Source organism: Anser brachyrhynchus (assembly GCF_964034855.1).
Source record: "Anser brachyrhynchus genome assembly, chromosome: Z".
Lineage (NCBI taxonomy): Eukaryota > Metazoa > Chordata > Aves > Anseriformes > Anatidae > Anser > Anser brachyrhynchus.
The window spans coordinates 13,558,563-13,583,878 of record NC_137697.1 but is presented as its reverse complement, the minus strand read 5'-3'; the positions used below and the strand labels follow the sequence as shown (position 1 = coordinate 13,583,878).

General features: G+C 39.2%; 2 long non-coding RNA genes across 2 annotated transcripts; one reads left to right on the top strand and one right to left on the bottom strand.

The window, feature by feature from the left end:
* The first annotated feature begins 595 nt into the window (after window positions 1–595).
* Window positions 596–23,406, top strand: LOC308185745. Its single transcript, XR_013943714.1, has 5 exons — window positions 596–2,902; window positions 17,216–17,462; window positions 19,367–19,521; window positions 20,012–20,148; window positions 23,271–23,406. It is a non-coding gene; the product is annotated as an uncharacterized lncRNA (long non-coding RNA).
* Window positions 7,414–23,271, bottom strand: LOC308185747. The gene is made up of 4 exons (XR_013943716.1): window positions 22,476–23,271; window positions 10,799–10,886; window positions 10,478–10,545; window positions 7,414–8,733 (listed from the first exon to the last, which is right to left on the bottom strand). It is a non-coding gene; the product is annotated as an uncharacterized lncRNA (long non-coding RNA).
* Window positions 23,407–25,316: the final 1,910 nt, after the last annotated feature.

Sequence of the window (25,316 nt, the reverse complement as noted above, 5' to 3'; positions counted from 1 at the left end):
TGCAGGCTGGCCTGGGCTAATTGCAAGTTGCACTGACAGGATGGCAGAGTGTTCTCCCACACCACCTCTCCTGGTGGCTCTGAAGCCACACAGCCTTTAGCCATGGAGTTGCATGTGGAGCAGCAGCTTAAAGCTGTTGGGTGCGAGTTCCTGCCCGCTCTGCTGCATGTTCAGTTGTCCATTGTGCCCTGACTCTCCATATGTACCAGTCTACTTGTTGCAGACGTGTGGTCATGTTTGGCAGGTAAGGCTGCTGTAGCAGCATTTCTTTTCTGTCATTCACAGAATTGATGCAGCCTGCCCAGGCATATAACTTGGAAGCTTCAGTTTATCCCAACAGCTCATTTTCTTCCAATATCACATATTATCTTTTTTAAGTCATTGCTTACCATACTGGAGTACACATCTTTTTTAAAATATGACCTGTATTCTCTATTCTCGATTTTCTATTTGGCTGTATACATATAGTCTGTTAGCCCATGCAAGACCAAATAATATGGAGTTTATTTGCATCCCTCTTTTTGCTATTTATGATTGCTCCAATGTAAGCATGGGCCATAAATTTTAACAGTAGAAACTTTATGTTTCACCTCAGGTTAATGATAGAAGATGTCTAATGAGAGAGGGACAAAGAACAGAAGGTAGAGTGACTTCAGAAGGCACAATGATTCTCAGATTACAGTTGTAGTTTAATGCCTACCAGTCAAACAATTTTAATCTGTGTGGGCTGCACTGATTTGTTTTCTCAATCACAAGTTTATGTTGCAGCATATGAAATTGTCTTCCAGAATTACCACATAGGGCTTCCATGTTTTAAACAACTGCTTATGAAAGGAAAGCAGGCAGACACACAAAATATTCACATTTTCCTGTAATTACTTTGATTCAGAGGGGAAAATTGTTCAGTGACTTTTAATAGACAAATTACCATTTTTTTTACAACCAGCTTAATAACATCCATTTATTTAAAACAAAACAAACAGAACCCTCTGTGGTGTAGACAAAATCCAGATAATGGAACTGCTGCTTGGATTTCCACTGGCTGGCTGGTACAGTCATCATGAGGAAGCAAGGAGTAAAATCGTAGAGGCAAACCTAACTTTATTTATTTCATATTCAATAACTTGAGTCCTCTGGTTTGCTGAGATCATAACACATATTTGAACCTTTGCATCTGTACTACTTTACTTTCTGATTGCATTAATAGAGCTGCTGAATTCAATTAACATCTGAAACTACTTGGCTAGCCAGACATTACACAAATACTTTCAGGAGAATCTGAAGTCTTTAGAAAAATTGTAGTTTAGGCTTGTTCTTCCTAAAACACGACCGATGCTGTGTCCCATGCCTCTAATTTCCATTAGCTACAGTGTGAGTAAGTTAGAGTCCTCGTAGCCTTTCAGCTAGCGCTAAAACTTTCCGGAACCATGTCCTGTAAGTCTGTCTCCCATCTGTGCTGGAAACTGAGCAGCTCACAGACGTCTTTATTTTTCTACAGGTTAAAATCTTCATAAACATTCTTCCCTGTTCTCTTGCCTTCCTCATCAATGTTGAAGTTGGTCACTTTATAAAAGTCTATGCATCTGGAAAATTTATATACCCTATGTGTAAAAGCATAGCCGTACCATTTCTAATAATATTGGAACTAATCAGAACTATTTCCCAAAAATCTCTGAGTGTGATTAAACAGAACGCACTGCGGAATTTTTCATGCAATTTGGGAGACAGTTCAAAGCACTGTCAAAGTAGAGCTACTGCTTCAAAAAGAGCAGATGGGAAATGTATATTCGATTTCCACACGGATTGGAATGAGGAACTGAGCCAGCCCCAGACCAGCCCTAAGCTGGAGGCAGGATCGATAACGCTGCACTTCCAGGTATGTCTGTCTGATTGGCCTTTGCTTCCCCTATCTCTCCATCTGCAGTGAGAGTGCTAAGATGTCTGGTATTATTTACAGTTGTTTGCTACACCTGTCATGGATTCAGTAGAGATTTAAGTCTAATGCAAGCCGGCACAGGTAGAATGTAAACAGGAGAGAAACATTAAAACTTGCTTCTTGGTAACAGATGGCCTCCAAGTGAATTTGGAGAGCTGTCCTAACTCTAGCCTGAGCATTTCAGGTGGCTCCATAGGAACACAAAAGTGACATGCTGCTTAAAGAAGAAAGAAAGAGAGAAATCTGGTGGTTTTCTTCTGAGTGCTCATCACACCCATGAACGTTACTGGGCAATTGCTAATCAACCTCAAAACTTGCTACGTGCAAGCCATCATCACTTCTTTTGAGGCTGACGTGCGGTTTCTCAGTGCAAAGGTTTTGCAGAATCAGAAGCTCACAGGGCAGGAGATGGATGTAAAGATGATTTAGTCTTTTGGTCATTTGGGCAGTGAGAACTCCCTCTTTCCTCTTATTCCTTATTCCCTAATTGTCTTTCCCCCGAGGTTGCACAAGTATATCCATCGCAGTGCTAATTTTGCATCTTTTGGCAGGATCTGGTATGATGCAGTCTACATTCCAGAAAAAGAAAAACACTGGTATTTATAATTGCAGTTTTGATGAGCTGTGTGGCAGCTAAAATCATTATGGGTGAAATCCGATCTCAGCTTCCAGACCACAGAAATAATGTGTCTACATTTAAGTAGGGAGGGGAACACTGATTCATATAAAATACAGCTTGAATCATACAAGAATGAATGCTTCTTGAAGGCTTACAATGTTAGGTTAATTATTCACTTTTAGTATGCATTTTGATTTCCCACGGGGCTAGGAAAATGTAGAAATACTGTCCTAACCACAATAATACTTGTCTTCACCATGTTTCTAGCCCACAGAAACACAAGAGATCTCCTTGAGAATCCTGATCCCAACAGACTTCCAGCCTTTTTCTCAGAGAGTAGAGCACAGGTAAGTCCAGATAACTTTCAAAGTTTGTATGTGTATTGAAGCCAGCTGCAAAATCTGTAGATGATGTAAATCAGCGTAGTCCCACTGATTTAAAAAGAGCTGCATCAACATTCACCAGCTGAGCATCTGGCTCCTCATCCTGACTCTTATCCCAAACATGTGTTCACTAAATATTTCACTGCATCTTTCTGACATTAATAAAGTTTTTCTTCTTACTCTGTCTCCTGCTATACTTTCTAAAGCAACTCTCTTACATGTGTTTGTACTTTGCAACTATCATTTCCATCTAATATCCATTATTTATATTTTAACTATCATGCTGTTTTTAAGAGTACATAAGAGCAATTTAGCTGGAGGGGGGAAGTGCCATTGCTGTGTTATTGCTTTTGACACTGATCTGTAAGTGTTTTAAGTTATGTTGTTGCTGTGCTTTCATGTGAAAAAGTAGATCATTTTTTTTCCTCCACATGATACACGAGTGTTTTCTTAACATATATGTAATTGCAGCCTAATACAATTATATTTACCAGTTGCTATACTTTGACATAGTAATAAGCAACTTTCCATTAAAATGTCTTCACAGTTTTGAAACACACTTTTTCTCAGCTGGTCTTACCCCTGTGGAAGACTAACTCATCTCATTTCATGCCCTAGTTACAATATGATTTGGATGGAGTTCAGGAACAGATCTCCCATTCTTAAGATCTGGATCCCAGAGCAGAGCTCTCACATTAATGTGAAGCATGTGGCTAAATCCCTTAAATGATTCTTATATCTCATCATAATTTTTTTTATTATTCTTTTTTTTTTTTTTCCTTTTCTGGCTCAACTCCTACTGTTAATCAGAAAATATGTGGGGTTTTTTTGTTTGTTTTGTTTTTTAATAAAAAAAAGTATTCGGTTCATAAAATAAAGAATAATGTGAAATCTAGATGAGTGGGATTGCTCTGATAGTGTTCAGATCCTATTTTTCCCAAATTTCATTATGCACTTTGAAGAATTTACTCTGTACCTAACTCCGCACTACAGCTACATTAATAACAGTCCATAAGCTAACTTGATTGAAGCTAGTTCAGTTGGGCTGACAAGCTTTAATATCCCACTTTGACTGCGATGTAGGCACACCCACAATGTGGGAGAGGAAACAGAAGTAAAGCAATATGCCCAAGATTACAGAGGGAGCCCACAGCCAAGCCAGTGAGGAACTCTAGACTTGTGGCTTCAGGATCAGCGCCTTTTTTTCCCTTCCAGGAATCTGTAGGATGTGTTCTACCTTCCAAATTTCAGGCATAATGCAATTTATAGTTTTGGAATTTATGATATATTGTGTTTTGATTTCTCTCACATTCTGTCCTTTATTTTTTAATCACATGAAGGGTTTGCGAGTATTATCTGCCTTGGTTCTCTTAGTGTGAACTGGGGATGTTGGATGCCTGCAGAATTTTTTTCTGCACTTTTTAATCATTTACACAGTCAAGACTGAAATCATTTCATGCTGATTTTTGTACTTGCTAGGCCAGAGGCATCACTGCACTACTGTAGTTTCAGGTAGTAAATAATCCTTTTCTCCATTTTCTAGCATGATTAGTGAATTAGGCCCAGTGTTTATGTGCAATTAAAAAAAGCGATACAAAGATAAAAATAAACCAATCTGTAGTGGCTCTTGGGGCTAATAGGAAGTAGTAAGGAATCATCCTCACAGATTGTTTCAGTGTGATGTAATTTCACTGGTACTCAGGCACCATGGGAAGGAAAATGTTGGAAATACTTAAATACAAAGCTCCAGTTGATTTTAAGAGAGATTGCACATTAGGGTGGAATTTGGCCTTTCTAATTCACAGTGGTCTTATGATCAGACTCAGGCTGATTTCAGCTCCAGCTACACGCTCTCTCTCTCCAAGCGCTTGCTGCTGTGATCCTTTCCAGGATTGCACAGGAGGGGCATTCATAATGCAGGGTGAGGCACTGTGGTTTATTCCCAGAGCTGCCGTTGTCTACCTGAATGACCTCAAACGAGTTGCTTTACATCCTGAGTTTTTCCATCTGTATGGCACTTTGAGATCTACAGATGAAAAGCGCTATATAAAAAGGAGGAATTATTATGGATGTGGCATAATGAAGTTATTCGTTTGTAATCGGTTGTTTGTATCGCACAGTATGTTTATATTGCCCCTTTACACTTCACAGCAACGTTTTCACTCTCATCAGTCCTAAGAACAGGGAGGACGTGACTAGAAAGATGACTCATACAATCCTCTAGGATACAGAAATGATATCAATTATGCCTGCTAATCCTCATTATACCTGTCTCATCCTTCTGGGAAAGAAAACTCTTGTTTTAGTTGGTCTTTTCTTAAGCAGTGGGAATTTCCCAAGTAATGTTATTTAAATACCAGCTCTAAATATCCATGCTAGTTCCCAGATTGCCATTTGTTCTGAGGGTACAAACAGCACAGCACATGCATTTCTTTGGATCAAAGCAAAGAAATGCCTAAAGGTTTAGTTTACTGGCATTACCTTGGTAGTTCTGACTCCTCAGTTTCCTCAGGGGGTTGTACTTGCAGCAAGCAGACAGCTTGGGAGAGCACAGGATATGGAAATATATAGTGCAAAGTAATGCTATTGCCATGCAACAGCAGACCTCATTACTTTTATTTAGGGATGCTGGACAGACACAGATTTGGGTGGCAAAGTGTTCATATATCTACTTCCTAATTAACTCACTGTGTTACCAGCAATAGCAGAGCACTGAAAGAGACTCCATTAGTTGATGGATCTTACTGAAAAAAAGGAAGGGTGTGTGGCTCAGCAACAAATAAGACCTTCATAAAATTATTTTATTTGGATCGTTGCCTACTCAAAAATAGCTGATATTTCCAACTGCCCCTTTGGTCACTACAATAATATCCAGTCTCGTTTAAAGTCATTCTCACTAGGAGAATGGTTTTTCTCTCATCCCACAGGGGACCATTTCAGAGTCTGATACACCTCATTCTCATATCCATCCTTCTTTCTTTTTCTTAGGATTTTGATTGTCCTAAAATAATTCCTTTCCTATTAGATACCTTTTAAATATTTATCCATGTGGCTTTTTTTTTTTTTTCACTTAACCAAATCTGACAGATTTAATACCTAATCTTACCTATTAAAATCAATTCTCCACACCCCTACTCCTTTATATTTTTCCCTCACTGCTCCCCAGTGCACCTTTTTCTTTTTTCAGAACCTGTATTCCTAAAATATAGTAGAGTGTTGTGGATGGCATGATACCCACAATGTTTGGAAACAGATTTTTGCCATCCTGCCCACTGAGGATGCTACCTTTGCCTGTGTAATCTACAGCTGAATTACCTATTTGTATGCTGTATCCTGTTTCCAATGCACGTCTAACTTTCTGTCCACTCTCACCTCTTGACTCCTCCAAAATGACTGGTTTCCAAATTCCTGCTTTCCACTGAATGTGTTTTCCCTTATATTCATATGCCTGCCTAAAGACTGACCCTTTATTTCTTTTCTCCTGTTCATTTTTTAAATCTCCCTGGATCTATTAATGCTATTTTATATCTTCAGTATTTGCAACACTTACTTTAATGTTACTTGGGCTCATACAGGCATTCTGTTAGACAGCAATGCCTATGATTGAAAAAAAAACACAATAATTTCAATTTATAAAATTCATCACAATGAAAAATACCAAATATGTTATCTTTGACTAAGTTTGGAAGTTTGCAAATCTCACACTACAAAAATCAGTAGCATCTTTCTTCTTACTACAGACAGTAACGCTGGTATTCAGGAAGAAAATCCTCTGTGAAAGTCATTTGAAACAGAGGTATTTTTCTGATGAATGCTTTCTGATTAAGGAGTGGTTTTGTGAACATGCTGCTCCTGTTAATCTTCTTGGGACACTTCTCAAGCTAAAAGCAGTATGGTCAGACAGTTGATATGTCAATTGCATTTCATATTGAGAGATTTTAGCTTCTGGATATTTCCAACATATCCAAAACTAAAGAACGTTTCAGAAGTCTTTGTTAAAAAGGTTTGGGGAAAAGATCACATTGCATGCAGCAGCTGTTTGCGTGGATTACCTAGTCTAGCCATTCTGTCAAGGCTAAAAAAAATACTGTCTGAACGGCAGGGAGAAAACAAGTCACTGAAATATCAGTTAAAGTAAGAGCATGCTGCAAGCAGCATGGCTGAAGTTCCTCAGGGGTCGAGCTCCAGCTTGGACAATTAAGTGGAACAGTGCTAGACAAAGAGCTTGCCTGGATGTCCTGTTTATGGGCTTTTTTGCCTGGAAAAATATTTCATTGCAGTGTAGATCCTTTAAATGTGTTGTTTTTCACTACATATTGGTGATCAAATAAAAGAAATCCATATCAAGCCTTAGAGCTTCATTTTATGTAATGGTAGGACATGGCTTTCTTGGGCTCTCTATGATCTTCCAGCACATTTCCTTCCTTCCTTCCTTCCTTCCTTCCTTCCTTCCTTCCTTCCTTCCTTCCTTCCTTCCTTCCTTCCTTCCTTCCTTCCTTCCTTCCTTCCTTCCTTCCTTCCTTCCTTCCTTCCTTCCTTCCTGTTCTTTCTTCAAAGAAAAAAAAAAAAAGCAAAAGGCTTCTTAGAGGTTTCTTTACCATTCTGAAACCTGCTAAGATGAATGTTTATTCTCAAAGTCCTCAGCACTCTATTTTACTCTCAACTTTTCATTTTTTCTTGAATCACTGTCTAGCATCCTGGCTTCCATTTCTTAGCACTGGCTACTCTCATTTTCATGGGAAAAACAAACAAAACAAAACATTAAATTGATCACAGGATTTCTGCTGCAGATCTGGACCATCTGCGGTAATGAACTGAACATACGATGATGACAAAGCAATAATTAAAACATGCCCAGTGACAGTCTGTTGACCCTAGATGGGACATTGGTATCTCTGTGGACCATGTGGGAAATTTTTCTCTTTTATAGTTGTTAATTAGTCAGCAATACAGTCATCAGAATTAATAACCACTAATGAGGATTAAGAGCAGATGAGCAGCTTTGATTCAGACTGTTGTTTTTTATGCTCTTTATTTCTTTTTTCATTTTTCTATGGAATTACCTGTTTCATTGTGTACTACTTGCAAACACCCTACTTTTACTCAGATAATAGAGGTGTCATGGCTTCTTGGAAAGAAACATAATTTAAAGCAGTCTTTGCAACTTCTTTTCCTCTTTAAACCCCTACCAAAGCTTTGAAAAGCCCTTAATTTACTCACTCAGGTCACTTGCTTCCCCTCACACACGGATCTGATTCATTCCCCACTGGGAAGACACAAACACAACTCCCTCCTGAGTCACTTCGTACTACTTGTAAGTTGGCTGGAGGAAAGTAAAAAACTCAAGAAGTGCTCCTTCCATCAGAACATGACTGCATGATATGTTGAAATGACGAATGAGGCTGATGACCCTCTATAGCTGTGACGATGTGGGGCTGATCCACCAAAGGGTCTTATCAGGTCTATGAAGCTGGTAGCAATTTAGTTGCAGGAAAAAGTGAGCACAGAGCCACTTCACTTGTCTTTGCAAGGTTTAGTAAAAAGTGGCACATTGGTATTTTCCATGAGCCACTTTCTGAACTTGAATGGTCTTAAATGAACTGGCCGCAGCCCCAGGAGAAGCAGGAAGGGCACTGCCTTGTGCAGGACCCAAGGGCTCCAATCTTCTTTCCTTCCATATGAGGAGAATCAATTTATATGGCTTTTCTCAATGAGCGTAGTTAATGTATGCGAAGATTTTTCAAGTTTAGACCAGCCTTTAAGCTTTCTGAATTTACGTGCTGCTGGAGATTTCCCTGTGGACATTCAGATCCATTGAGAAAAAATGTATTAGTAGGTTTTTAAGTCACCCATCAGCAGGCTTATTTTTCATATTAGCCTTTTGTGGACCCCTCACTCTATCCCAAGCATCCACATACAACAGTATTAGCATGACTGGACTCAGAAATAATTTAATTCTCACCCTGATTGTATCTAATTTTAGATACTGGCACAATGTTGCCAATTAAAACCAAACCACTTTTTTTTCCTTCTTGTCTAATCCTCAGCATTATTCTCAGGAAATCTCATATCCCTATAAAAATGATCTTCCTTATCCACTGATGAACTGTATGCAGAAAATCAGTTATTTTCTTAGAAGTGCATTTTGATCAACTCCCTTTTTGAGATTTTTGGGGCACAGATCATCGAAGTCTCACTGGAACTGTCAAGACACGTATAGATTTCCCTCTTATTGTTCATTACAAGATAACATAACTCTAAATCGGGCTAGTGACTCACCTCCCCCTGAGGGGCTGCAGTTATAAGAGAGTTAATTATTCACCTTTCAGCCGTGGAAAGATTCCATGCAGCTGTTGGTATTGGTCTGGCTTTTCTTCACCCAACCACACCTACTGAACATCAAGGAGCTTACAGGGGGAAGGGTATGGGGCTGGACTGCTTTTTTTTGAACTGACCAGGCAAGATCCTCATCTGTATGTGACTCAATAACTCGACTATGAACTCAGGTTTCATGAATGTGGAGAAATCTCCCTGAACTTTCACTTACCTCCCTGAACTTATGCTCCCTCTCTCTGTGTTATAAAAGAAACCAAACCAAACAAAACATATTTTGTACTGGACATGGCTAGCATTCCCTGATCTAATCTGGTCTGCAGTTCACATTTTGAGTGGGAGGCATAGGTAATATTAAGCACCACTCGACAGGACATCTCTCTAGGTCTGTATTTGCATGTGTTACATCTCCTTTTTTCCCCCTCCTCTTGCCCCTTTGCCCCATTATCTGGCCACCTAACAACTCACCAAGCAGGAAAAAAAAACAACCTGTGTTTTAATTTAATTTGCAAGCCACAGGCACTTCTGCCTACCTGATCTTTGTTCAAAGATACAAAGCCCCTCCATTCTGCCTCCAGTAGCACTACACAAGTTCCAGCACAGGTAGTAACCCCTCATAAACACACACACACACGCACACGCACACACGCCCTTCATTGTTTTGTTCTTCCTATTTCTGTCCTTGTCAGCTGTGTCTGCTTTCACTCAGCACTTAACTCTTTCCCCATCGGCACCAAACCTAATGATTGTTTAATGGCAAGCAAAGAAACAGCCCAAGGAGCAGAGGTCAAAACTTAGGACTTCTCCCAGGCACTGGGCTGCGTAAACATGCTTTCTTTTGTACTCTGCCTCTTGGTCTTAGACCCCTTCCAAGAATGCTCAGCGACAACAGCTTTATAAAGACAACCATTTCCTTCACAGCAAGCTGCGGTTTAAGAGCTAGCTACTAAAGCATTGAGAGAATGGATGAAAGCATCTGCCTTTGGGAAATAGTTTTGAGGAAGATGATTGCAATGTGAATAGAGGTGCCCTAGTCACAGTGAAAAGTATTTACTATTTCCTACTGGCAGACCTGACCCCAGCCGAGTGTCTTCTGTAAAACCCATTTGTGGTACTTTTGCATCCTCTTGGTCTATATGGTCTGTCTGATGTGTGCTCCTGGGATTGGTGCCAGGAATGGGCACGTACACATGTGATGTTTCCTACCTGGGTTGTAGGAGCTCCCATGTCAGTGCTGTGTTCGTCCCTTCAGTCACACTGCCTCTGGACTATTCCTACACAGGACACAAAGCAAGCATAAAGAGGGACAATTAAAGTAGTTGTTAGATTAGGACAATACTGTATGTAGCTTTAAACAGAGCAGAAATCAATGTGAAGACTGACTTTACAGCAGAGCATTAAATATTTCTTTTGGACTCGTATTCAATCCTGTCTCCCAAATCAAGGAGAAGGGATTTAAAGATAAGTCTCTCATATTCGTATCACATCCCACCAGTAAATTAACTATATTAAGGTCTGCAAACTTACCAGCTGGGTGGAAGGTCTCACTTCTTGCTGCTTTTTGTGTGAGGACTGGTCCCATCTGCTTGCTCTGAATGTACCTGGCAGCTGGGCCCTGCATAAGGGGAAGAAGGGAGAACATTTTTAACACTGAGTTGAAACGGGGTTCAAGCAGCTCAGGAATATCAGAAGTTTTACACCTGGACATAGCCCTGCTAACACGTGAAGAGGCACCTGACCAGGGAATTTGAAGCTTCATGTGATACCTGTATATTATATTCAAATGCCTAGCTTGGTGGGAAGGTATCAGAATCTCTCTCTTTCGTCTATACACATCTATACACCAGTTCAGGCTGGGGACTGACGTGCTGGAAGGGAACTCTGCAGAGAAGCTGGGGGTCCTGGGAGACTGCAAGTTAACCATGAGCCAGCAGTAAGCCCCTTGTGACCAAGAAGGCCAGTGGCTTGGGGTTCATTAGGATGAGTGTTGCCAGCAGGTCGAGAGAGGTGATCCTCCCCTCAGCTCAGCCCTGGTGAGGCCTCACCTAGGGTACTGTGTCCAGTTTTGGGCTCCCAACAAGAGGGACATGGAGTTATTGGAGTGAGTCCAGTGGAGGGCTACTAGGATTATTAGGGGACTGGAACATCTTATGATGAAAGGCTGAGAGAGCTGGGCCTGTTTAGCCTGGGGGAGAGAAGGCTGAGAGGGGATCTTATCAATGTATATAAATATCTTAAGGAAGGGTGTCATAACAATGGGGTCAAACTCTTTGGTGGTACCCAGAGACAGGAGGAGAAGCAGCAGGCGCAAGCAGAAACACAAGTTCCATCTAAACATAATGAAGAGCATTACTGTGAGGGCCGGCTGAGCACTGTTACTGTGACTGAGCACTACACGTTGCCTAAAGAGGTTGTGGAGTCTCCTTCTCTGAAGACAGTCAAAAGTCACCTGGTTGTGATTCTGTGCAACATGCTCTAAGTGATCCAGCCTGAGCAGGGGTGTGGACTAGATTAATTCCAGAGGTCCCTTCCAACCACAGCCATTCTCTGATTCTTTGATAATATTCTGTTTACACAGGACCTACACATGACTTCTTGACATTCTGGCTTTATTAGTTGTATTTATTGCTACTATCTTCTGTTTGTAGTTTCAGTGTAACCTGTGAGGAGAAGCTGAATCTGAACTGACTGTTAAATACTTAATTGTTAATTAAGTATTGTTAATTTGTATTGTAAATTGTTAATACTAAATAGGCACTTTTCTACAGAACACCCTTATAAATTCATATTATATCAGGACACTATAAAATTCATATTATATCAGGACACTATAAAACACCATCTGGTAGCTTGCTATTAGATCACAGAATCATAAAGTCATTTAGGTTGGGGAAGACCTTCAAGATTATTGAGTCCAACCATCCAGCTAATATAAGTCCACCCCTAAACCATGTCCGTATGTGCTCATCTACACATTTCTTAAATACCTTCAGCAATGCCATCTCCACCATGTTCCTGGGCAGCCTGTTCCAATACCTAACCACCCTTTCTGTGCCTAATCACCCTTCCTGATATCCAATCTAAACTTTCCCTGGCACAACTTGAGGCCATTGCCTCATGTCCTATCACTTGCCACCTGACAAAAAACACCAATGCCCTCCTCACTACAACCTCCTTTCAGGTAGTTTTAAAGAACAATGAGGTCTCCCCTCAGCCTCCTTTTGCCTAGACTAAACAGAGGCAGTTCCTTCAACTTCTCCTTATATGTCTTGTTTTCTAGTTCCTTCACCATCCTTATTGCTCTTCTCTGGATAAGTTTGAGCAACTCAATATCCTTCTTGTAGTGTGGGGCTTAAAACTGAATGTAGTACTCGAGGTGTGGTCTCACCAGTACCACATACAAGTGGACCATCACTTCCCTAATCCCAGTGGCCATTCTATTTCTGATGCCTGTCAGGATGCCATCACCCTTTTTGGCCAACTGGGCATACTGCTGGCTCATGTTCAGCTGGCTGTTGACCAGCATCTCCAGGTGCTTTTCTGCTGGGCAGCTTTCCAGCCACTTTTCTCCAAGCCTATACCTCTGGATGGGGTTTTTATGATCCAAGTGCAGCATCTTGTTGAATGACATACAATTGCATGCAGCCCATTGATCCAGCCTGTCCAGGTCCCTCTGCAGAGCCATCCTACCCTCAAGCACTGCACTGCTTACTACCCAACACTCCCAGTCAACTTGGTGTGGTCTGCAGATTTACTGAGGGTGCACTCAATCCCCTCATCATAATCATTGATAAAGATATTGAACAAAACTGTCCCCAGTACTGGCCCTGGGGAACACTGCTTGTGCCTAATTACCAACCAGATTTAACTCCATTCACAATTCTGGTATCACAGAGTATAATAAACAAAGATGGAGGATAGCATAAGTTGAATCCCCCCTCAGAATGTGTCTACAGAACTCAATATCCAAGTTGCCATAAAAAAAAAAATTCACATAAGATTTACTGTAATCTCATTTTCTGTTCCACATACATAGATTGTAGTGCATTTTTCTAAGCAAACAGAAAAGTGTATATGGAATATATGATCCTCTAGGAAAAATAAATTAAAAATGATCTTATTTGTGTCTATTAATTTTATGCTTTAATTGGAAGTTTCAAACTCCATATAAAAGCCCATATAAGACAAATGAACAGAAAAAAATAAACTTTCTTATCCAGCTGAAATAATTAAATAATCATGTCCCCCATATTTTCATCATCTGGAGCAGGCTGAGGATCCAATTTATGAAAATACTTAAGCTCCTGACTGTCTTTAACTTCTTAACTGTCTTACTGTCTGTTTAACTGTTTAACTCCTTAACTGTCTAATTCTATTGACTTCTAAGGAGCTACTCAGCCATATATTTGTATATACATGTACATATGTATAAATGTATATCTGTACATACAAAAGGTATATACAACACACATATACACACATAAATTTAAATATATATATTAGTACACGTCAATCTACATTAATGTATTTGCAGAATTTGAACATTAAAAAAGAAATTGATGCTGCATTTCAAAAGGAGGAATATTACTCATCCATTAGAAGAAGACAGATTCCCAAACATTTTAGACCACCACAAAAGTTTCATGATCTGTATTTCTCGTAGAGAACAACTGTTTCTTATTAGAAGTACTGAAAAGGGACCTCCTTAAATTTTTGCAATGATTCTGACTTTTCCAAGCCATAAGCAGACAAAATTGCCAATCTGATAGTTTTCACTGTTTTATATGGTTGTGGCTGTGACTGTTTATGAAATGTAATTTGGGAACCACCAAGTATACAGCCATTTAAACCTTGACAGAAGGTCCATGTGACCAAGGGGAATTGTACTTTGTGTTATCAGACAATGTATGGAGCCACTATTACATCTTTTTCTAAATTTCTTCTACTAAAAACACTTCTGCAATAATGCCAATATGAATTGAATCAGTTAATGATGGTTTGAAAAGATGACTGGGAGAACTAGCACTTTTTTTTGGTCTTTTTACACCAACGATTGCTTCAAAGTGTGGAATTGGTTTATAAGACTGCTACATTTGACTGCATTTGTTAAATTCAACATCTTTAGGAGTCAGCTGTGCCCAGTGCACGATATAAACAGTCTGGCAGGTAGACAGTAGGTGTCTTTATTACCCTTTCTCCATCAACGCTGTGTCAAAGGGGTAATCTTGCAAATCTTTCCAGTAGGGTCCATAGACAATTTAGATGTTCATGCAGACCTTCTGACTCACCGACTAATTGACCTGTGCAAAGGCCAAGGTCTTAATCTGAAGAACTGGAGTACTTCTGATTGAAGTTTTCCATCAAAGAATTACCAATGGTCATCCTAAGTGCCCTGTTTAACAAAAATAAACCCAAACTTATCTTGCTTCAAGGAAGTGGAGATTATCCACAATGACTCTGCCTTGCCAATGCAAGAATCTATTAAAGATTTTTCCTGGCATAGACTTTCACAGATAAATATTATAACTCTAACTGTAAATAGTGACCAACAAATACTTTCTCTCAGTATAGACTTCTGTCATGTTTCCTTTAATTGCCTCCCCACACAGGCTAAATAAGAGTTGTGCCTTCTATTCCTGCATTTCTTATAATTGATGCAAGGTTTCCAATGAATTGATTGTCAGAGACCTTCCAATCACACTAGAAATGAGATCTCTACCACAGGTGTCTCTCTACAGTGACTCAGTCTTGATGTATTATTATTGAATAACACGATAATAAGTAATAATAGCAATAAAGTGATAATATCAGGACTGATAATAGCAATAGTAATGATAGAAGCAGTTGTAACAAGAAGAAAAAAAAACAATAAGCAATAAAGCACCTGTAATAAAATAAACCTGTAGGTTACTGAAAAGAAGCATTCAACTTGAGCATATCTGAAACCAGAAATTCTCAACCCAAGAGTTGCTCATCTCCCAAACAGACAGTGGAAGAACAGTAGAAGACATTTATGAAGCACTTTAATCTTGCTTTTTGTCATAATTTTTCCTATTTGCTCTTTGCTTGCATGAGAACACAGTGTTATGGTATGTACCAGGGTTGGTACCATGGTACCATGGTACCATGTATGGGGAGATTAGTAAGACCCAAACACAGATGAGCAAAGATGGATCCATATTGTCATTTTGAGCAGTACAAGACCAAGCACTGGAGTTGCGATAGCTCTGATACAAAAATCTGGGAGGCTTTTGGGAGGGTTCAAAATACAAGTGCTAAGTTTCATACATCTCTACTCTGAATATCAGTAAACATAAACACTGGGCTAAATCATAATTATGATGGCATGTTTCGCTCCATATATATTTATTTTAATATTGCAAATAAATATATGTAATATATATATACACACATATATTATTATTATTACTTTATTTCTTTTAATTATTGAATTGCACGGTGAAAAACTTGTTTAGATTAGATAGACCGGTTTGATTAGAGGTATCACAAGGACCTCCTCAGTTATGGGAGATGGCAAGCAGACAAAATCAATCTTTCTAGACTTACAGGTAGGTCTATAGTGCTAGTCAGGATGTGGAGGCTGTAAACATGAATATGGAACCAAACCTAAATTAATCTGGTAAACTGTGAAGATGTGCTGACACAGAGTTTGGTGCAGAGTTTAGCTATGCAAACCTGTGTGGGACCTTCTGTGCTTACTTGCGTGGGTAACACATCCTGAAGTTAACAATGCAATGATTTCACTGTTACTGGTTCAAGTAACACATAGTCTATCAGCCAGCCAGGGCATGACAGGTTATGGCTGGGGAACATTGCATCCCAGTGATCCTCATCTAGCCCAAAAAAATGGTTGGAAAACAACAGAACGGCCCAAAGTTACACCATACAATAAACCTGTCCCGACAGTCCCTCTTGGGGAGGAAAAAAGTGTCTTGGACTTATTACTGCTGCCTCTCTTTTCTCAGCTGGTTCAGGCAAAGTCCAAAGTTCAAGCAAGTTTACCAGAGCCCAAGACCACTGTGAAGATGCAATATCAAAAAGAATTAAAAGCTGCAGTACATTATGTGCATTACAGTCACTGTAGCCTGACGCATCATTTTTCTTCTGCCTTTTTAACATTGCAAACTAAAAAAGAGTGCAGTGTTAAAAAGCTCAGAGTTATTGAAAACTGCAACGTGGGGTTTGTTTAGAAGGTTTTGGAATTGTGCATCCACACCATACATTTCAGGGAGACTACACGCAGAAGGATCAGAATGTTATCAGTTTTCATCAGGAACTTTACTTTTCCCTCCTTTTTGCTTCTTACTCGCCCAGTTCTCGCTACCCTAGCATCTTCTCTTTCTTTCTTACACTTTCACAAGTTATTTTTCTGCCCACATGCATTTTCTTGTTTTTAACCACAGCGTATATTTGCTGAAGCTTGGACAGTCCCAGCACACTCGAACATGGTAAACATGACATTTCACAATGCTTGTTACACTTGGATATAGAAAGCATGATATTTCCTGAATAGTCAGTTTCACTAAACTAAACTTTGTGGAGTGGAAAAAACAATAGCTGCAGAAATGTAGGTCACACTGAAAGCTTTTTCTTCCACTTGTTATTGGTGGAAGTTGTTCTTCTTGCAAAAGATTGTTTTCATCCTTCTGCTGGGTAAGGAGAGAAACCAGAAGTACAATAGCCAACACATTACTGTTCTGCAGGGAATTTGGCATCCATATACATCTACAAGACAACTGTGAATCATGCATATATTAACAGGTTGTAAAAGATTTATCATGTTTTTAACTGATGTTGAGTTCTCAGAAACAATTTCACAGAGACAGTTGTTCAAGATTGCTATGTTTTAGTTTGCTGGGGCTTGCTATAAACATTTTCTTTCTAGTCTCCTGAGTTTCATTTCGTTTTTTTGTGTTTGCTCAGAGTCACGCCAGCCAAAACCTGCTGGATTTGTCTGATGTGAAACTGAACCACTGAGAAACCTCTGAGCTTTGCAGTCACAAGCTGGAAGAAAATCTGGGAGAAGTGCTGTGTACAGTTCTGTGCAGGCTGGTGTTCACTGGCCTTCTGTCTTTACTGCACTATTGGAGTCCTGCATCACACAGTCACCAAGAGCTTTTCTTACCTCGAGCACACAGAGCACAACGGAATTTGCAAACTTTTCTTACAGGTAATCGTCATCACATTTTCTATGCTTTTGATTTTTTTTTCCTACTGTTTTGCAGTAGAGGTGCATTAAAATGCCACTTTTCAAGACTAAGGCTATTGCTAAAAATAAACCCTAAAATAAACCTTGTTACTTGAAAGGATTCCCTCCTCCTTCCTATTGTAAAACAGGAATAGGCGCACAGCTGATCATAGATTAATGTTTGGTTAAGTAATAGTGAAAAATGATAAATACAGAAGCAATACAGGTTGTTGCATCTAGTCAACAGTCACACTAGTTATAGCATACCTAGTTACAGCATAACTAGCATAAATGGTCTACATTTTACAGGCTGAAGCTGTAGGGATGCTCTATTAAAAAAAAAAAAAAAAAAAAAAGTTAAGAGAAACTGGAATATGTTCCAGGATATTTATGTGGCTTCATTTTTTAGAAAAGTGAAAACTTGCATTTCTTTTCAAAATTAATTGTCCCCAGAGAATGTTCCTAAACAAATGCTAAGTTTTTAAATCAGCAGTTTAAATGCATGAGAAAGGGAACATAAATCAGAATGGGGTCAATATGAAAAATGAGGTGTCTGTCCACACAAGGCACAGTCTATATTGAAGATAGCTTCTGAAGAAGGGAGTCACCTGAATACACAGTGCTTTACTGCAGCTGGAGGTTTTCCTGGATTGGCCGGGAAGCCTGTGCACCCCTCCTCCTTCCTCCTTTGTCTTTGATTCAGTATTGCTCTAGCAAGAGGCAGGCAGAGTGAGAACAGGAGATAAAGACCTACCTCCAAGAAGAGCCTTCACATGTCTGGATGCTTCTTATTCTTCTTTCAGTATAATGCACATGTTTATTCCTAACATTCTGTATATCATAAAGGTTTAGTAATTGTTTGCACTATAGATGTATGCTATTTCTGGCTGGGATGGAGTTCCCTTTCCCCACAGCAGCCCATACAGTGCCGTGCTCTGCACCCGTAGCTAGAACAGCCCTGGTGTCACACCGGTGCTGTGTTTGTTGCTGAGCCGTGCTGATACAGTACCAAGACTGCCTCCAAACCCCCCAGCGCCTGCAGGCTGGGGGTGGGCAAGAGGTGGGGAGGGGACATCGCCAGGGCAGCTGACCTGAACTGACCAAGGGATATCCCATAGAGTGAGATGGCACACTCAGCAATAAAAGGTGGGAAGGGGGAAGGAGAGGGACGGCTGTTGTTGTGAAGACGTCTGTCCTCCTGAACAACTGCCATTGCAGGGTGAAATATCCTGATGGTTTTTGAAAATTCCCAAACTCTACCTTGTCTAAGAGCAGAAGCTTTCTGTATGCCTCTAACACAGCAGAGCAGTCAAAGTGGAGCCATTTTGATTCTGCAGGTGTCAGGTTGAAGGGTCAGGCTCAGAGGAGGTCATGCTGGTGGACCACCTTCAGAGCTTCCCAGCCTATTCCTTCCTGAACTTCCAGTCAAATATAGAATGGTCTGATCACTACCCGCCTACAGAGCTGCTCACAAACAATGAAAAAGACTATAACAGTAGGATTCCGGTAGCACTTGGTGCTTGGGCCTTCCTAAATATAAAACCACACACAGACCTGGCCCCAAGTCATATAATCAAGACAAGATGTGAAGAGACAGAGTAAGGGAAAATTAAGTATCATTAAGGAAAGGATGGGGGACAGGTTCTTGAACCTGCCATTATTTAGCGGTAATTTGGTAAGCTTATATCAGAACACAAGGACACATGAGGTATAGAGGGGTATCACAAGGACAGAGAAGGTAATAGTTTTGCTTATCAACATACTTATTTTCTATTTTCTTAAATTAACAGCTTAGCCTGGTACATAGAAGTGATGTTTCAGTTTCTGCTTTCTTTCTAAGAAAGACAGTAGGCTGTTCCAACTTTGGCGGATTATGAGTTTTTCAGAAATAATCTACATCAAAGACTGTGTGACTACCTTCGCAATGAAAGCAGATTGGGCCTTAGATCTGAGAAGTGGAAAAACTTGGAAAAGAGGAAGGAAAGAAAAATACTTCTGTCGCCTTGTTGCCAGTGTGCTTCTGGGGGTACACTTAATGAAGGTAAACAAGGATTTCCAACATTGTATATTGTGCATCTTCTGAGTCCATTGTGCTGAAAGTGTCTTGGCAGTGAGAACCAACTGTGGGATGAGTTTTAAACTTTAGTTGGAAGAAAGTACAAATAAGAGCTGTACCAACAAACGCTTTGAAGGCAGAAGAATTCCTACCCTTTTGTGGCAAATCAGTCTCTGGAATCCTGCTTAGAGGTGGAATATTTTCTGGACTATCAATGAAAATATCTATTGTATAACCTATAGTCATTCCCAAGAAACTATTTGTGCTTACTAAGATGTTAAGCCTAGTTCAGTTTCCTTGGAAATCTAAGAAATTCTTTGGAAATCTAAAAAATTCTTAATAATCTTCTGTATTTATCATTCTGATCTTCATTACAGTTTCTTTGCCAAACATAATACAGACTCAGAGAGCAATAGAGTTAGCATTGGATGATAAATCTTTGTTGAGAATTGTTTAACACATTGCTTCTTTGCAGCTTTCGCCTCAGCCAGTTTAAACAACATACGCCTGATCACGATTCTGAGAGATGTAATAAGAAAGCCTTTGGCAACAAAGATGAGATTATTTTAGCCAGGTTCTTTGGAAGCAAAAGATGTAGCTGAGAGATAGCAGGTAAGCAAGAGGCCCTAAAAACCAGTGGCTGTGTTATATATCTATTTTATTTATTTATTTATAAAGATCACCAAAAAGGAAAATAGATCAAATTGAAATTTCAATTTGGAAAAAAAGTGCTCTTCCAAAACTCATGTGGGAAGGCTTTTGTGATATGTTTTCACTAATGTTTTTATGACAATGAGTTAAAGAATGATAAATGAAATCTGTATTCCTCACTCTGAAAACAATTTATTTGCAGAGTTAATACTTTTCTTTCCAGAATGAGCTGGTAGAAATATGAAAACTGAAGTGACATGCTTTTAAAGCCTTCTAGGCCAACTTCCTCATGCAGACATATATATTTCACTGTAAATTCTTGAAAGACTAGTGGATTTAGTTATGTGTATAAGAAATGTCTGGCAAGTAGAGTATCTCGGTACACATGCCAGGTGGAGGAAGGAAGCCCAGACTACAGAAATGAAACAAGAAAAATACTGAATTTTGGTCATTGAGCAGGGAATGAGAAGATTAGATTTCAAGCACTGCCTAACCTAATGGGCCTTGATCACTAATGGGAGCTCTAGCCACTTTTCTAAAGCAATTAAAAAGCGATGTAGGAAAATAGTAGATGACAGCAATCTCACCGCACAAAAAGATTAATCTGTTTCCATTGCTAGGAAGCACCACACCAACAGTGTGTAGGTTGTGATGTAAGGGTAGATGACACACCAACTACCTACACACAGGCCAGGGAGGTGTAAAGACACTTGACAAAGTTTTATTCTGGAGGCCAGAATTTTCTAATGAGGCAATCAGAACTTCCTAGAAATGGTGAAAATATCTCAAAGCCAACTTTGTGGGATACTATGTCTTGGCAAAGATCTTAATATTGGTTTTGCAGGGGGGATTAGTGAATATGCCTAGCTACAGTTAATGCTTATTCCAGACAGCCAAAGTGGTATGTATGACAATGGTTTTGGCAGCTAAGGCAATAGGAAGTATACATGTTGCATGTGATTTTGCATAAAGAAGTCATATGGGACTGTGACAATCATTTGGGATTATACTTTTTTTCCTTCTGGGTAATATAAGATTTTATCCAAAGCTTGCCATTGCACACCACTCATTAGCAAAACTCATATAAAGTAATTAACAGAAAAATACACTTAGAGCCCTTAAAATATTGCCAAATTTACCGCTTTTTTATTAAAATATTTACCAAATACCACTTAAAGGTAGGTATCACAGATCACTAGACAGAAAACACTGTCAGACTAATTCTTTTAAATGACAGTACTGCTTTAGTTTTATATGGTAAGACCAGATGCATCTGGAAAAAAAAAAAAGATAAAAACTCAGTAAGAAAGTCAGAAAATAAGTTCCTTAGGGATATGTAAAACATTCATACTTTATTGACCTGCTATTACTAGGTAAAGGCTCTCTTTTTCTTATTTGCATCTTGGACAGAGGCAATTTAGGGCTTAAAAGCACTGCTGAGCAGAAATACTGACATCAAGTGTATCATGTAAATGCTACAGTGAATACAACAACTGTTTAAGAAACGTATGAATAATCATTTCAAAACAAAACACACAGATATGGACTAGTCTGCAAAACTCCTAATTGATCAGTCTTGCAGTCTCAGGACCTTCAGCATCCATCACATCCTTCATGGGGGCTGCAGCACAAAGCACTGATTTGGAATAGTGGTCTCTGAAGGTGAAGAATTCTCATTTCAGGAACTTGTTACTAAGCTCCTTACTGGAAGTGATCAATCTGAACCCAAACTGACAGTGTTTAGATCAAACCATAACCTGTTCCAGGAGCATGTTCCGTCCTAGGAAGGATGTCTGTGAGTAAATTCCATCAAATTAAAGTCTATAGGATGTAATTGTTCATGCATGACTATACATATTGCTAAAAGAGAAGGTTATAAGTACCTAATATATGCCTGAAAACAGTTTGAAAGCATTCAAACTGGGATAAATTACTTCCAAGCATTCTTTGATTTAAATGCCCACACGTTTTTTTTAATCGAAATTAAACATAATTAATTTTGTAATTGTTATAATTAAAGATTTCTCATACTGTATTAACTGAATCAGTCCCCAAACCTTACAGAGATGCTTCACACTCCTCCCATTAGTTTCCTTCTTAAAAAACAATCAAAATTCATTAATACCGTTAGATAAGTCCTGGATTACATGGTAAACCTTGAGTGAAAGCTGTCTGGTGATGTGCTAAAGAAATACATGAAACTCAGCCCTTCATAGCCGCAAGGCAGGTTTGCAGACAGACAGTCCTTGCAAAGAAGAGTACCATTCTTGTCTTTCTCTTCTCCTTACCTCCTGTGGGATTTGGGCTCTGCACTCCCATTAATCACACCCGGGTAGCTGCATCTCTGCTGCAGAATCTCCTTCCCTGTGGCTTGGACTTCCTGAACTCACACTTTGTTTCTACTGCTTTAGATTACACTGTGACTGCTTGTAAGTCAGTGCAGAATGAAGCTGTTATTAGAAAGAGATGCTCTTTCGATTCAGTATTGCTCCAGCAAGTGGCTAAAAGCAGACATTTAAATGTGCAACAGATGAATGAATGTGTCTTGGGATAAATATCTTATGAACTGGAAATCATCATTCTGTCCTTTCCAAACAACATTTCTATCTGCTTATGTGGTGAACTCCTGTGGTTTGTGGGCAGCTGATTTGGTAGGAGTTACGAAAAGCTCACAGATAAAGTTAGCATTTAATCTTCATTGCCTCACAGCCTTTATACAGATGTTCATTCGTACGTATTGCATGTATATCAGTGTACATGCTGTATTTAAGACCAAATGTCTATGTAAAGACTGCAGGGTAATCAACATTATATTTTGAAAGCAATTGACACCTTACAAACATTAAATGGAACTGTCTCAGACTTGCAAAGATCACAGGGAGGATACAGTGAATAGCAGGCAGATGCTTTTGTTATATTGCAGTATTCTGGAAATTCAGATATATTTTTAAAAATGTTATTCTTTTTTTTTTTGTTGTTGTTGTTCTGTTTTGCTTTGCTTCCTTGTTTTTTGTTTGTTTGTTTGTTTTGTTTTGTCTTTGTGCTGTTTTTCTCTTCATGTTGACTATTTGACTATTTTGTAGGTCTCCATATGCCTTTGGGATGCTGTTCCTGCTGCTTCATACTTATCCAGATCCTATCAAAAATTTGATTTGTGTGGAAAAATTGCTTGAAATGGAATTTTCAGAGACTTTAGTTTCTCGCAGTGCAAAGCAGCATCTAAGGAGATTTTTAGGAGTTCCAAAAGCAGTTCAGAATCTAACTCCTGTTAAAAACTGAAACTCAATGGGCTTCACACGCATTTCTGGGTATTTGCCATTCCCTTCACTACCCAACTCAGTCTGCCTGTGCTTGCTTATGGGGACAGTAGGGTTATCCAGCATGCAGAGACATTAACAGCACAACCAGCTTCATCATGCACTTGCATGCGTTGAGAGATTCAGTTCATTATTGACGGTAAAACTTTTTAGGTACCCAAAGGAAAGGGGAGGGTGTAGCAAAGAAGACACACTGTGTAACTACTATGTTTACTTAACGCTAAGCATAGACTCCTGTTAATCTGAAGTGCATAATTAGGGGACAATGGTATCAACATCAAATTGTAGGGTTATATTATAATGCTTCCAGTGTCCCAAATAAATGAGGAATTTCATTAGCTTTACCTTTGGCCTACAAAATATAACTTGAGCTGTTTATGTATTCTTTTATGAATAAAATTTTGGATCTTATCTCATTTTTAGAATGATTCATTCTTAGTACTTTGAATCAGTTCTGAGAAATGAATACTTCTCTAGTACTTTGTTATGAGACAAGGTATCAACCACTGTTACGTCACATTAGTGATTCATTAGTCAGACTTCTGATGCTGAAGCCAATCTTGTGACATTTGTGTAGAGAACTTCTGTTCTTTATTGGTACAGTAGCTCAAACAGGTCAGCACACTCTAGTTTTCATTTAACAGCATTAGTGACTCATGTGCCTTTTTAGTTTTAAGCCTTTTTGTCGGAGATTCTTGAATGCTATTCTTACTTAGTAATTTGGTTTCTCTAAATTGCTTTCTGTCTGCCCTGACAGTGGTTGTTAGATTCCAACATGAATGTCCATGTTATCTTGGAAGGAAACTCACCACTTACTGGCCTGTTTGAGACTGGGGCAGGTGAGAGGGTCAGCAGCTTTAAGGAAGTAGCCTTCAGTTTAGATGCTTGTGAAGAGCTTCATTTGGGTAGCATTTTGGCTACAAGTCCACAGATCTATTAAATAGCAATAAAGTTAACCTGGAATGTAATAGCAATAAAGGCAAACCTGGGAGCCACAAAGAAGATGAAGATGCAAGTTTCTAACCTTTGCAGGTCTGTTTTCTTCAGTCTTCTTCATTGTGACAATACAAAGATGATTCTTCCTCTGTCTGTGCAGAAGAAAGGAAGGGAGAGACATATTAATACAAATGCAGTAGAAGAGGTGAGGCATCTCATGTACTTAAAAGGCTCTGAAAGTGTCAAGGAACACTCTGTAAGGCTGACAACGAATTGTGGTTTTAGGATAAGCATATCAGAAATACTGAGTGCAGTCAATAACAGTTCATGGCAACCCATACAGAAGTCTTATCATTTGGACATTACTAATTAGAAATTCTAGATGTTAACAACTGCAGCATGCCAGCTAATACAAAGCATTTCACTTGGATCCCTCCAAAGACCAGCAAAGAGAAAGGTCTAACACAGGTGTCAGTCAACTGTGGATTATACTTGAGGAGACTGTTTTGTTTTGGTTAGATCTTGTTCTGATCTGAATTTTTCAGTAAGAGTGTTAGGAAGTGTGATACCAATGTTTACAATATTCGTACTATCATTCACTGTAGACTATTTATTTTGTTCTTACAGGAAATGGTTATTGACAAAAAGGTTCAACAATTCAAAAGTTATTGTGAGAAGCTGAAATGGAAAAGACTCAGAACAATTTGAGAAAAACTGAAAATAAGCAGATTTGTCCTCCAAAGTTTTCCAGACATGGAACCCATAAACCTAGAAACTTAAATGCACTTTTTGTGCTTTCTCTGGCATTATATAAAACATAACACCAAATGTATTTTATATTATACAGTTCATCCAAAATATACCCTAAAGCAAGTC